Source organism: Capra hircus, chromosome 3, assembly GCF_001704415.2.
Source record: "Capra hircus breed San Clemente chromosome 3, ASM170441v1, whole genome shotgun sequence".
Classification (NCBI taxonomy): domain Eukaryota; kingdom Metazoa; phylum Chordata; class Mammalia; order Artiodactyla; family Bovidae; genus Capra; species Capra hircus.
In genome coordinates this window covers 54,922,319-54,938,171 of record NC_030810.1, presented here as the reverse complement: position 1 = coordinate 54,938,171, position 15,853 = coordinate 54,922,319, and positions in this window count along the sequence as shown.

Genomic DNA, 15,853 nt, shown 5'->3' with positions numbered 1-15,853 from the left:
CAAATCTAAGAATCTCACCACTATTTTTTCTGGGAAATCTTGCCATACCCCAAGACCACAAACCACTTCTAGGCCTTCATAATAGTAGAGAAATTATGCCAACCAACTTTGAAATTCACAATATACAAATACAAGATAATAATCACACTGGGGCAACCACACACCACTATCAATATGCTTACTCAATTGATTACCAGGAAGAAGACAAAGCTATTTTAGAAATAACACCATTTTATTTTTCTATCTGAAATATCTTTCTGCCTTCTCCCCTGTTGGTGCTGTTGTTCAGTTACTAAGTCACGTCCAACTCTTTGTGACCCCATGAAGCACACCAGGATCCCCTGTCCTTCACTAACTCCCAGAGTCTGCTCAAATTCATGTCCATTGAGTCAGTGATGGACTAGTTAGACTAGTCAGTCAGTCTAACCGTCTCATCCTCTGTCACCCTCTTCTCCTTTTGCCTTCAATCTTTCAATATTACCTCCACCAATTAAAAACATTCAATATTCAGATAATTGCCCCTTCTTCCATCAAATTGTTCATGATCACTCTGTTAAATACAATCTCTCCTCTTGGGAATGCCTTATTGTGTATCCTGCCTATGTGAGCATATCATAGAACCTTATTTTATAGTTTTTTTCTACACTTGGTTTTTTGTTTTTGTTTTTGTTTTTATCAAAAATAGAGTTTATTTTTGGAAGCCCTAGGTTTATGCTCAAATCAAGCAGAATCTTTACAGAGTATTCCTGGACATCTGCCCTCTCACATACAGACAGTCTTCTTCACCAATATCCTGCAGCCCACTAGCATGTATGTTACAACCAATACACCTATGTGGACATGTCATTATCATCCAAAATCCACAGTTTACATTTGAGTTCAGCCTTGGTGCTGTACACTTTATGGGTTTTTCATTTGTTTGTTTGTTTTAATTTATTTATTTTAATTGGAGGCTAATTATAATATTGTAGTGGTTTTTGCCATACATTGACATGAATCAGCCATGGGTTTACATGTGTTCCCCATCCTGAATCCCACTCCCACCTCCCTCCCCATCCCATCCCTCAGGGTCATCCCAGTGCACCAGCCCTGAGCACCCTGTCTCATGCATCGAACCTGGACTGGTGATCTGTTTCACATATGATAGTATATACATTTCAATGCTATTCTCTCAGATCATCCCACCCTCGCCTTCTCCCACAGAGTCCAAAAGACTCTTCTAAACATCTGTGTCTCTTTTGTTGTCTCGCATACAGGGTTATTGTTACCATCTTTCTAAATTACATATATATGCATTAGTATACTGTATTGGTGTTTTTCTTTCTGGCTTACCTCACTCTGTATAATAGGATCCAGTTTCATCCACCTCATTAGAACTGATTCAAATGTATTCTTTTTAATGGCCGAGTAATACTCTATTGTGTATATGTACCACAGCTTTCTTATCCATTTGTCTGCTGATGGACATCTAGGTTGATTCTATGTCCTGGCTATTATAAACAGTGCTGCAATGAACATTGAGGTACACGTATCTCTTTCAATTCCAGTTTCCTCAGTGTGTATGCCCAGCAGTGGGATTGCTGGGTCATATGGCCATATGACAGTTCTATTTGCAATTTTTTTAAGGAATCTCCACACTGTTCTCCATAGTGGCTGTACTAGTTTGCATTCCCACCCACAGTGTCTACACTTGGTTTAATCCCTCCTTCTTATCACACACACCAATACCACCATTGCCACCTTCATCAATATTAGACTGCAGCACTGACATCTCATGAGCTTTTATGACATTTTAAAAGCTTTTATAGTGCTTGAACATAGTAAATACTGACAAAATTTTTTTATGTAAACAGATGAAATATTTTAATGCACACATTCTTTTGCTATTTAACAAATAAAACAAATTCCTTTAGGACAAATAGTTCTCATAGCAATTTTTTGTGATCATGGTCACTTTTAAGTTACTATTAATCATGAAGGGATTCAGGGAGTGGTTTCCCCAGTAGTCCTATACCTGCCTTAGGAGTGTACTTCACTTTACTACGGTGAATGAACAGAGACGGCAAATTTTCTGTAGAGAGGAGCCATAGAACAGATGCACACATGAAAACAACTCACTCAGCTGAGTAAATGTTTGAAATGAGTGTGCTTGTCTTTCAACCTTTCCCTGATCTTCAGTCTTGCCCGTGATTGATCTCCTTAAGCTTCAAAGCTGGGTCATTCTTTTGCCCCATATATAGATCACACTTTATTTCAGCTTTCCAGGTCTGTGGAGAAGCAGAGTTCTCTTCTTATTCTGGCCAGGTCCTGAGGTCCTTCTTTGTTATTTTAGGTTCTAAACTTCTAGAACTCAATAGAACTTTAATTCTCCTTAACACTTCCTAAGAAGATTCTTTATTTCATGACCTTATAACCCCAGTCAAAGTTCTCCTCTCAGGTGGCACAGTGGTAAAGAGTCTGCCTGCCAAATCAGGAGACACAAAGATGCAGGTTTGAACCCCAAGTTAGAAAGATCCTCCGAAGCAGGCTTACCTGAGTATTCTTCTTTAAACAAATATTTATTGAGCCATATGCTCAGTACTAGAAAAACATGGTATGCTTGGGAGACACAGCTGCTGTCTTAGCAGACCTAAGAGTAATAGGAAAGTTATACAATTAACAAATTTTAAAAAGTGAGTTACTGAGAAATTAATTGCTGCCTTAATTTTTTAAATTTATATATATATATATATATATATATATATATATATATATATATATTTCTGTGGATTCATCAACAAAACTTACATTGATCTTCCTTTTATGGGAGCAAGGCTCTGTGTTCCAGAGTTTGTAGCTGTTTGTCTAAGGAGCTTGACTGATGTTTATTTGAATGTGTAGGTCAAGTAAACAAAAAAACCAAGCCAAGTGAGCTGACAGGGTCATAGACACTGAAAGTGATGCTTGAAGGGGTAATGGTTCAAACCCACAGTTCAGAGTGGGGGTTGGCCATGGAGGGAATAAAGGAGATTATTACAGCAGTTCATACCCAACACCCTGGATGTGGCAAAACTCCTAGATGGAGGAAGATACAAGAATGCCTAAAATGCCAGCAATAATGTCTTGGCTTCAAAAACAGCATAGCACAGAGTAAGTGGGTAACCAGTGGAGTCTCTGCCTTTGAAAGGACCAGAGCCTCTCAAGGGTGACCTTAACAAACCCCCGACCCCTCCCACATTTGTCCTGGACTGCATAAGACTGGATTGAATCAGGGCCCTGATTCAACCCAAAGGAGGAGGATAGATCTCAAAAAATGTCTGAAATTACATCTCTTGCCAACCTTGGAAAAGGAACTGAAAGCTAGACTTTTAACAAAGAATAACATGATATTTCATACACTCTGTCACAAACAATTCAGTTATTTATTATACAACTAATTATAACAAATTGTGAGAAGTTATCTGAGTGCCTGGTCTTCACCAGTCTATCCCAGACTCTCTCCAAGTTTCTCTCTCTCCCTTTGAGTCTGATTTCTTTACAACTCCACCCTCCTCACCAGTCTCACCAGCCCATAGAGCTGTCAGAATTCATTTCTGCCAGTCCCAGTATAGATTATAATGCTCATTCAGTTCCTTCTTCCTGCCTTGGCAAAATGTCCTCTTGTCCATTAATAGAATTAATAAACAACTCTATTTGTTTTCATATTGGGTTGTTCATTAATTCTAACATGGGAACACAGCTTTTCATACACAAGGCCAAAGAAAGGTACTTTTCTTATTTGAAAGGTCATTCCCTTTAGGGTTGAGTACCTAGTATGTTGAACACAGACTTTGTAAGGTGTACAAATAGAGAAAGGGAGGAGGAGAAGGATACAAACACAGTTGTCCAGATCAGACAAATTCACCCTGGTGAGCCATGCAGTAGCAAATATTGCAGCCAAATTACCTTAAATTCTATTGCTAAGCTAAAACCTCATATTTGTATGCATACAAATTACCATCTGTAATGGTGACTGACCATTAGAATTTACCCTCCAAGGATATCTGCATTTTAAAAGAAGAATTTTACATAAACAAATGACATTCAAATCAGTAGGTGTTGATGTGTCATCAGAAATTCAGGAACCCCACCCCACTACTTCCTCCAGCAGCCAGGAGCAATGGAGTCATGCTTGTCACCCCATCTGAGACACCTCAGCTGCTGTGTTATTCTAGCTGGCTTTCACTGCACCGTCACTTGAGTACCATTTCTTGAATATACCTGCATGGAAATGAATTGGTATTTCCTGGTACAATGAGGATGCTGAATGGGGATAAGGATATATGGCCTGCACAAAGATGGGCCCAGCTGTTAAATCCCAGCTGTGCCACGCAGGATGGGGAAGTGGAAAGAAAATGCCTCCTCCAGCAGGATTAGTGTCAGGACCCAAACTGGTGAAAATCAAGGAAAGTCAAACAGGCCAAAAGGAGGCAGCCCATTGAAGACAGTAATACTGCCCACTTCTTTGTGACCCACCACTCCACAAGTATCTGTTGGCCTGCAAATTCTTTATTTAACAAGATACAAGACAATAAGTACATCAAATAGACTCCATTTACCCTTTCAACATTCAGCCAATGACCTTCTCTGTGCACACTCTATGGGGGATATTATATGAGATGATAAAAGGACATTCCTATTGCACATTAGAATTTTGGAGGTGCTCACACATCCATTAACTAACTGAATTCTTAAAAACAACCTGTGTGGAACACAGCCTAATGCCCATTTAGAGGAAACTAAGTTGGTAATGGCCAGGGAATTCTGATGTGCTGCAGTCCACAGGGTCACAAAGAGTCAGACATGACTGAGCGACTGAACAGAATTGAAACTAAGGCTTGGGAAGGGAGGGTGTTCTAGGTCATGATAAATGACAGAGCTCAGACTAAATGCCATTTGTTCATTTTATTCATTCATAGAGTACTTGGAATTTTTCAGAATTGATTTTAGTATAAATCTGTTGTCTTTTAGAAAATATGAGGCCAGAGAATTCAGGGGCTTGTGAGCGAAAAGAACATGTATTTCATTGGCATGGCCTCCTAGGACAGCAACTGCTCTCTTAGACACAGAAAGAGACACAGACGGTAGAAAAGAGAACTTTACCTCCTTCAAATTGAACTTTCCCTTTTTCCTCAGCTCCCAGTAGTCTACAGACTGATCGCCCTGGAAAGGCAGGCAGCCAGCAGCCAGCCGTCACACTGGCACAGAGCTTCCACTTCACACTCTGGTTTCATCTCCACAATACCTCCATGAGTAGGCGATAAAACCCTCACTTAACAGATGAGAAAACAGAGAGGAATAGGAAGCCACTGACCTGCTGCTGGGTCTGCCCACCACCCTGCTTTCCTGCCACCCATCCTCCCACTGTCACGGTTCTAGCTCATCCAGACCCTGATTTTCTCTTTCCTGTACTTCTGCAACGGTTCCATTCACATTTTTTTTTTAATGTATGTGTACATGGAATGAGCACCAAAAGTGTGCCAGGTTCCATGCTGGACACCGGAGAGAGAATGATGAGCGAGTTAGTGCCTGCCCTTCTAGCAAGGGAAAGGACAGAACAGGTGACCCTACATGAGGATCAGCACTGTAGCAGGGAGAGGTGGGGGGATGGGGTGCTCATGGGTCAAGTAAGGCTGGGGTCCTCCATGATGAGTCTAACTCAACCAGCTTACTAACAACCCCTTTTGAGCATCCTTGTGAAAATGAAAACCCAAGCAAACTACTCCTCAAAACCTTTCAGTGGCTCCCTGTCACTCAGAGAACAAAGGACAGGCTCCTCAGTGAGGAGAGGAAAGAAGAAATGCATTGTAAGCAAGAAAGTTGGGGGTCTGGGAAGCTTTCCAGACAGAAGACTCCTCTTTTTTTTTTTTAACCATTTGACCTCCTTCACCTTTTCTATTACTATTTCTTTGTGAGACAGCAGAGATTATAAGAGAAGAAAAAGAGGAGAAGAGAAAGAGGAGGAGAAGAGAAGAGTCAATGAGTACTACAAACAGGTACTGTTCTGGCTTTCCCTCGTTTAATCCCCATCGGGATCACTCTTCATGGAAGGGCACATCATCCTCTTTTACAACTGAGGAAATTCAGACTTAGGGCCTTAAGTAGACTGATTGTCCAAGGTCAAAGTGAGAAGTCCAGTGTCATTAGCTCGACTGCTTCCTTCTCACTTAGTCATCTAGTAAGTGACTAGAACAAGAATTTGAACCCAGGCTTATCTGACTTCAAAGCTTAAATATTTTTGCTTTTCTGATCAGTCACAGTGGGCTGCCTTGGGAAATAATCATTTAATTCTAGAAACTTCCATAATTTATCAGATATTTGACTTTAAAAGAGACTTCATCACTTTCCTATCTAGATTTACTCCAATCCTCCAGTATCACCTGCACATCATTTCTTGCCCCGTACAAAAACACATACCAAAAGGACCAATTCTTTACCAAAAGTTTTGAAAATCCCATGACTACCAAAAAAAAAAAAGTCATTGTCCTAAAAATGCCTTTTAGAGTGTGTTGGCAAAGTCTAGTGTTTTAGTTGACACCAGAAAGCAGACAGATCTGTGTGATGAACAGTATCTTGGCACTATTCATCACTGATAACAGAAGCTTCCATAATAAATGACTGGAAAGCACTTTCCCATTATAAAGCATTACATAAATACTGACTGACAGTAACACAAAACTGTGCCAAGCTGCAATAGGATGGGCCTTATGAATTATATAAGCAAAAGTCAGATCAAGTAGAGTCAGCTACACTTTTCTATATCCTTCACAAACTTCACATGGACTAACAAAGACTATTAGAAAAGAGAAATTTAAAAATGTATGTCCCTCTAGGAGCCTTTAAACAAGGATCCTTAGTTCTTATAAAGGGCTTATAGTTGTTATAAATTCTTACATAGTTCCTTAGTCCTTATAAAGGGTTTCCCTGGTGGCGCAAATGGTAAAGAATCTGCCTGTGATGCAGAAGGCCTGGGTTTGATTCCTGAGTTGGGAAGATCCCCTAGGGAAGGGAATGACTATCCATTCCAGTATTCAAGCCTGGACAGTTCTGCGGACAGAGGAGCCTGATGGACTTCAGTCCATGGGGTCGCAAAGAGTCGGACGCGGCTGAGTGACTAACGCTTTTTCACTTTGGTTCTTATAAAAAGTGAGATTAGAGGATGTTTGGGGTATAGATTTTACTACTTAGAAAGGGGAGGCCCTTCATGGTACATAAGGCAGTTGCAGCTTGAGAAGGGTGTTGAGGAAAAAAGTCAAACACCATTTTACCCAAGTGTTTAAAATTTTCCAGAGCTCCTCACATCTGTTAAGTCACTTGGATTCTTTATAAGATCCTAAAGACCAAGGACTTAGATTTTTCAAGTTCTTTTAATAGCAGTGGAAAGAGAAACAAAGAGTTCTTTGCCTTTTTTATGACACCTCACCATAGGTCAAAACAAAACCAGACAGCTGGTCAGACAAACCACCCATTTCCCATTACGGGTGCTTAAGGCTGAGAAAGGAAGCCACTGAGCTTGCTGTGTTTGAAGATAAAACATAAACCCAACCACTCTCCTCAACATGCTACACAGATAGATTTATTCATTTAAGGGCTATTTACTAAGCATCTCAACCATGTACCAGATACCATGTCAATTGCTGGAGATTCAGCAGAAGACAGCTTTTATATTCATGACTGGGCATTCTGTTATTCCTCTGTTTTCTGAAGAGAAGGCTGAGGTTCATAGAGTAGGCACCAGCCCAAAGTCCTGTAGGGAGTGAGCCCCAGCCCTCACCTGCCTCCTCACAAGCTGTGCTCCCACTAGATAGAGCATAAAGATACCATATGGTTCAATTCTCCTCTGTGGCTGATCTCCAGAGAGATCACATATCTATCCTCCACATGTCAGACTCTGTAGGAGCTCTGGGTGAAAGGAAGACAGAGGGAAGCACCGTGCAGATGAATAAACTCTCTATCCTGCAAATTAAGTTGTCCTCGGTGCTAACCACTCAAATATGCCGCAGACACAAACAAGCAGCCCTTCACATCTGAATTCTGCTCCGTTAGGCACCGCTCAAGTTCTGCTCCACCTTCTATGTCCTATAAGCTCATGTTTCTGTCTCAGAAAGCCTGGCTCTCCCCAACCCCCAACATAAAAAGGGCCCCTCCAGTTATCTCCCTCCATAGCATTTAACACAGTATGTAAATACATATGTACCTGTGAGTTTATTTAGCATCTGTCTCTCATTAAATTGCAAGCTCCACCAAAAACTTTGGTCCCTTTTCCCTAGCTCCTGACACAGTGACTAAATACAGTAGGTACTCTGACTTCCCTGGCAATCCAGTGGTTGAGAATCTGCCTGCAAATGCAGGGGACAAGGGTTCAGTCTCTGGTCTGGAAATATTCCGCATCCCGTGGAGCAACTAAGCCTGTGCCCCACACTATTGAGTCTGTGTTCTAGAGCCCAGGGGGCCCCAACAGCTGAGCCTGCAAGACCTAGAACCCGTATTCTTCAACAAGAGAAGCCACCACAGTGAAGAGCTCACACACTTCAAATAGAGAGTAGCCCCACTTGCCATAACTAGAGAAAGCCCACATGTGGCAATGAAGATCCAGCACAGTCAGAATAAAATTAGTGTTTTTTTTAATTTTTTAAATACATGTAGTAGGTACTCAGTAAATATTTGTGAAGTTACTGAAAGAATGATTATATTTAACCCATAGTCTGTAACCATAACCAAATATTACCTAAACCAAATCACCTATTAAACACTGTATCTCACCCCTAGAGGTACAAATATGCTTTTACATCTTAACTTTTGTCTTTTTCTGTGACTCATCTCCTAATGCATAAGATAATTTACTTAAAGGTGTGTATCATTTATTGGTCTGTTCTCCTTGACAATGTGGGAGACCTGGGTTTGATCCCTAGGTTGGAAAGATCCCCTGGAGAAGGGAAAGGCAACCCATTCCAGTATTCTGCCTGGGAGAATTCCATGGACTACAGTCCATGGGGTCATAAAGTGTTGGGCACGACTGACCATCTTTCACTTTCACTCCTTGACAAGGATGTAGCTCTACAAGGAACTAGATAGCAAAGGCCTAGAACTTATAGAAGATTCTCAACAAATATTTATTAAATGAATGAATGAAAATATCCCTCTTAATTTCTTAATGATAAGCATTCAATGATACATAGTTTCTTTAAGTTACAGGATATATATGAATTTAAATTCTGAGAGCTTCAGTTTCCTCATGGGCATTGGACTAAATGAACTTTAAAAAATAATTTTAATGATCAAAGATAGATTCACTTATACACACAGTATTACAAGTATTAAGGCAGTACCATACTGTCTTGATGACTGTGGCTTTGTAGTAGAGCCTGAAGTCAGGCAAGTTGATTCCTCCAGTTCCATTCTTCTTTCTCAAGATTGCTTTGGCTATTCGAGGTTTTTTGTATTTCATACAAATCTTGAAATTATTTGTTCTAGTTCTGTGAAAAATGTGGCTGGTAGCTTGATAGGGATTGCATTGAATCTGTAAATTGCTTTGGGTAGTATACTCATTTTCACTATATTGATTCTTCCGATCCATGAACATGGTACATTTCTCCATCTATTAGTGCCCTCTTTGATTTCTTTCATCAGTGTTTTATAGTTTTCTATATATAGGTCTTTAGTTTCTTTAGGTAGATATATTCCTAAGTATTTTATTCTTTTCGTTGAAATGGTGAATGGAATTGTTTCCTTAATTTCTTTTTCTACTTTCTCATTATTCGTGTATAGGAATGCAAGGGATTTCTGTGTGTTGATTTTATATCCTGCAACTTTACTATATTCATTGATTAGCTCTAGTAATTTTCTGGTGGAGTCTTTAGGGCACAAAGACAGACATATAGATCAATGGAACAAAATAGAAAGCCCAGAGATAAATCCACACACATATGGACACCTTATCTTTGACAAAGGATGCAAGAATATACAATGGAGTAAAGACAATCTCTTTAACAAGTGGTGCTGGGAAAACTGGTCAACCACTTGTAAAAGAATTAAACTAGATCACTTTCTATCACCGTACACAAAAATAAACTCAAAATGGATTAAAGATCTAAATGTAAGATCAGAAACTATAAAACTCCTAGAGGAGAACATAGGCAAAACACTCTCAGACATAAATCACAGCAGGATCCCCTATGATCCACCTCCCAGAATTCTGGAAATAAAAGCAAAAATAAACAAATGGGATCTAATTAAAATTAAAAGCTTCTGTACAACAAAGGAAAATATAAGCAAGGTGAAAAGACAGCCTTCTGAATGGGAGAAAATAATAGCAAATGAAACAACTGACAAACAACTAATCTCAAAAATATACAAACAACTTCTGCAGCTCAATTCCAGAAAAATAAACGACCCAATCAAAAAATGGGCCAAAGAACTAAATAGCATTTCTCCAGAGAAGACATACGGATGGCTAACAAACACATGAAAAGATGCTCAACATCACTCATTATTAGAGAAATGCAAATCAAAACCACAATGAGGTACCACTTCACACCAGTCAGAATGGCTGCGATCCAAAAATCTGCAAGCAATAAATGCTGGAGAGGGTGTGGAGAAAAGGGAACCCTCCTACACTGTTGGTGGGAATGCAAACTAGTACAGCCACTATGGAGAACAGTGTGGAGATTCCTTAAAAAATTGCAAATAGAACTACCTTATGACCCAGCAATCCCACTTCTGGGCATACACACCGAGGAAACCAGAATTGAAAGAGACACATGTACCCCAATGTTCATCGCAGCACTGTTTATAATAGCCAGGACATGGAAACAACCTAGATGTCCATCAGCAGATGAATGGATAAGAAAGCTGTGGTACATATACACAATGGAGTATTACTCAGCCATTAAAAAGAATTCATTTGAATCAGTTCTGATGAGATGGGTGAAACTGGAGCCAATTATACAGAGTGAAGTAAGCCAGAAAGAAAAACACCAATACAGTATACTAACACATATATATGGAATTTAGGAAGATGGCAATGACGACCCTGTATGCAAGACAGGAAAAAAGACACAGATGTGTATACCAGACTTTTGGACTCAGAGGGAGAGGGAGAGGGTGGGATGATTTGGGAGAATGGGAATTCTAACATGTATACTGTCATGTAAGAATTGAATCGCCAGTCCATGTCTGACGTAGGGTGCAGCTTGCTTGGGGCTGGTGCATGGGGATGACCCAGAGAGATGTTGTGGGAAGGGAGGTGGGAGGGGGGTTCATGTTTGGGAACGCATGTAAGAACTAAAGATTTTAAAATTTAAAAACAATAAAAAAATTTTTAAAAAAAAACAAGTATTAAGGCAGAAAAGCTAATTAGCACATTTTTTAAAGATGTTCAACAAAATGGTTTTCAGTAGATCATCCAGGGTTATCAATGAATTCTATCTCACAAAGATCCAAATTCACTGAGGTCTTTTTGTTTAGGTATATTTTCTTCCATATTCCCTCAAAGAAACTGAAGTTTGGAAGAGGTTTTGTATTGTCAAAAATGTCATGTGAGGATACATACTTTGCTATGTGTCCAAATGGATGAATCAATTCAACAGGTATTTCTTACTTTACGTTTTGTACCACATTATGTGTGGTAAGATGTCAAAGTAAAAATGCTGCTTTCAAGAAGCATTCACTATCCTTTACTGGGGACATGAGACACAATCACAAAGCAGCCAGAAAACAACAAAATAACCTGCCTATCCAGAGCAAGAGTATAATAATAGGCACAGTAGGTGCTATGGGTGTAGGAATAGGTAAGGATCAGTGGGAATCAAAATATTCAGAAACGATCCCGGGAAGAAGGTTTGACAAACTTTTTTTTAAGGACATGAGACTCTAGTCATCTGCATGGCGATGTGTACTGTCTGAACCAATGGAACAGCACCAGTAGAAGCTTTAATATTATTTAGATAATCATTAATCTATCAAAGAATTAATAGCATCTTTCCCTCCTTCCATGGGCTTGAACTATCTTAAACAGTTTTGAGTAGTCTTAGTCGTTTGAATGCCAGTTCTTTAACTTTGCTGCCAATTCCACATTTCCTATCAAGTGCTCTTAAAAGATAAAAACTGGGTCAACACCAATAAAATTGTATCCATCTGTCAAGAGAAATTTCCATTTAATGAGGACACCAAAAGGAATCCAAAACACTTAAGGAAAGTTAGCATGGGACCGTAGCCAAACTACCCCAGAGGTTAAGAGAGCCAGTGTTAAGCTGGCTTAGCCCTCAGCACTGAAATACATAACACAAACTTCTAGCGCTTCAGAGAGTCACACACCACAGACAGAGGATCGTTCCTGCCTCAGGGATGGGACCAAACTAACAAGATTGTGTCCTAAATTCGCACAACAGCAGTCCTGGAGCCGTGACTTGTTTCAGTAATTCAGAGAAACTGTTATACACCATGAGAAGGCAATGGCACCCCACTCCAGTACTCTTGCCTGGAAAATCCCATGGATGGAGGAGCCTGGTAGGCTGCAGTCCATGGGGTCGCTGAGAGTTGGACACGACTGAGCAACTTCACTTTCACTTTTCACTTTCATGCATTGGAGAAGGAAATGGCAACCCACTCCAGTATTCTTGCCTGGAGAATCCCAGGGATGGGGGAGCCTGATGGGCTGCCGTCTATGGGGTCGCACAGAGTCGGACATGACTGAAGCGACTTAGCAGCAGCAGCAGCCTCAGTCAAGAACAACATACTGGGAAAATGAAATTAATGTGACCATGACTCTAATGAAAGTTGGCAAATATAAGAGGTACTGTCCTTAACTTTACTTACTTAAATAATTCTTTACATCCCAGTAAAATTGTTTTCTACCTTAGGGCTGAGTTTTAGTGTTAAAATTTTCCTTTTCTTAGTGCCTTTCACACTGCTCAGCTAGACAGAAGGATAGGAGGCCTCTGATGAGTAATGGTGTGCCTGTTTCCGTAAGCTTCTACCCCCACCCATCTACAGATGTGGTCAGTCTGATGGGAAACTTGTCATTTGACTATCTCAGCACCCACTGTTAGCAACTGTGACTTTTACATTAAAGTTCAAAGAAGTTCTGTACCAATTTTCAACCAATTCATTAACATACAGCTAGATGGCATTAACATACAGCTAGAAATGATGGCAGCTATGACAAGGCAGTCAGGGAATTGGGTGACTTGAATGAAAAGATTTTCTGGAAAAATGTAAATCAGTAATGATATATTATCAGTTAGTTAACAAAAATTTTATATCATATTATCATGTCTTTTATATCATATTTTAGTCTGTGAGTTGAGGAGAAAATTAACGAGAAAGATAAAGTTATAGAGCCTATTTTGATACATACCTATATAAAATCAGATAATAGAGAAGACTGGTTTCTATCACTATAGAAATAATAAAAAAAAAACTTTTAACTATTTTCTCTTGCTTCATTTTCATTAAAGTTTGCTTCAAACTACACTTAAGTCTGTCCCATCCATTTTCAACACCACTAGCAAATTTCCAGATATCTTGATGTCTTTTGAACTTAAGCTCTAGAATATTCCTTAAATCCTATCTTAAGAAATAATCTTTTTATCTTATCTCTTGACTAATGTTTCTATTTCTTCAGTTACCTTTCCACTCCTTAAAAACCACAAAATTTCTAAACTAAATCCATTTCTGAGAAAGGCAAATCTTCCTTTCTTTAGAAATGCATTTAAATAATATACACAAACCTGTGTTCTTACTTATAGACAAGTCTGTAAGCAAGTTACTGGAACAAAATAAGAGAAGCATTCTTCTAGACATCTCTAAAGCCTACTGGACAGAGGCAGGAAGTACCACAGAAGCGGGTATCCTTCTTTCCAGGCTAAGACTTGGAAAAGTGTCAGGAAAGACCGCTTAGAGATAATGAGAATATTTAACGGAAGAAAAAGACCTACTCCAGGTAAGTCACTCTTCACCAGGACACTAGAGAGGAAGAGAGGAAACATGAGCCAAAGCATGGCTTCAATTATCACTTGTGAGTTAAAATAGCACCATATGTGGAACTGATTGCTACATCGTTGCTGACAACCTTGCTCTTTCCATCACTCAGTAACTCTGTGTTCTCTATATAAAATCCTTCAAGACATCACTGCTGGCCTTGTTGTTAGTCTCTGGTGTATCATTAGTCCAAGTAAAAGCTGATAACAGTATTTTGGAAGTCCTATCACACTTATAAATATGCAAGTATTATGACTCAGCCATCATTTTTCAAGAAATTCATCTTAACCTAAATAGGATCATGGCTTAATAAACATACATGAACAAAAAATGTGTAGTGTATTGCATGTTTAAACATAAAGTTCTCATATCTAATTTTAGCTCAAAAATTTGGAGCATGAAGAACTGCAAGTAATATCACAAATAGCCTCCTTTCTCCACATACCTACACCAACAACCCTTTCAGACAGACAGGGACAGTTTTGTGGGGCTACCACATACAATCTAAGAAAGGAAGACAGGATCTGAAGAAAGACAAATTCATTCAGTAAGAGAAAGCAAAAAACTAAAACAGTATCATCCCCTAATTTCAAAACTTACTACAAATCTTCAGTAATCAAAACAGCTACCATACTAGCAAAATAACAGTACATGAATCCTCCTTACCCTGGCAACAACAATTCTACTCTCTACTTCCAAGAATTTGACTATTTTAGATACCTCATATAAGTGGAATTATGTAGTATTTGTTTATAGTCCCACTTGTTTATTTTTATTTCTTTTTGTTTTGTTTTGTTTTGTTTTGCCTGTGCCCTTGGTGTCAAACCCTTTGTTTTCTTCTAAGAACATGTATACCTGTGGCAGATTCATGTTGATGTATGGCAAAACCAATGCAGTATTGTAAAGTAATCAACCTCCAATTAAAATAAATAAATTTATACTTTAAAAAAAAGTCACAGATTCACATCTATGAATAAGTCTTTAATCCACTTTGAGTTGATTTTTTATTATGAAAAGAGTAATCTTTTCAATAAATGGTAGTTTGTGACAACTACATTCAAAAGAATGAAGTTAGACCCCTTTCTCATACCATACACAATAACTAACTCAAAATGGATCAAATATGAGAGCTAAAACTATAAAAATCTTAGAAAATAACAGAGGAATACATCATTACCTTGAATTTGATAATGGTTTCTTAGATATGACACTGCAAAAAGGAAAAATCGATAAATTAGACTTCACCAAAATTTTTAAACTTTGTTCATCAAAAGACATAACCAAGAAAGTGAAGAAAAAACAACCCTCAGAATACAAGAAAATGTGTGCAGATCACAGATCATATATTTGGTAAGTATCCAGAGTGTATACAAAACCCTTACACCTTGCAAACAAAAAGAGAAACCCAGTTAAACATAGATAATGGACTTGAAGAGATATTTCTCCAAAAAACATTTGCAAATGATCAACAAGCACATCAAAATTTGCTCAGTGCTATTAGTCATTGGGGAAATGCAATTCAAACCACACAAAATACCACTTCACACCAACTAGGACAAACTACAATAAAATAAAGGAAAAATAGCAAGTGTTGGGAGAGGTGAAGAAATTGGAACACTCATACATAGCTGGCGGGCATGTAAAATGTTACAGCTGCTATGAAAAACAATCGGTGATTCTTCAATAAAATCAACATGAAATTACCATATGACTCAACAAATCCAAACCTGGGTCGATACCCAAAAGAATTAAAAATAGATGCTCAAACACAACCTTTTGTACACAAATGTTCATAGCAGCACTATCCACAGTAGCCAAAAGATGGAAACAATCCAAATTTCTATTAACTGATTAA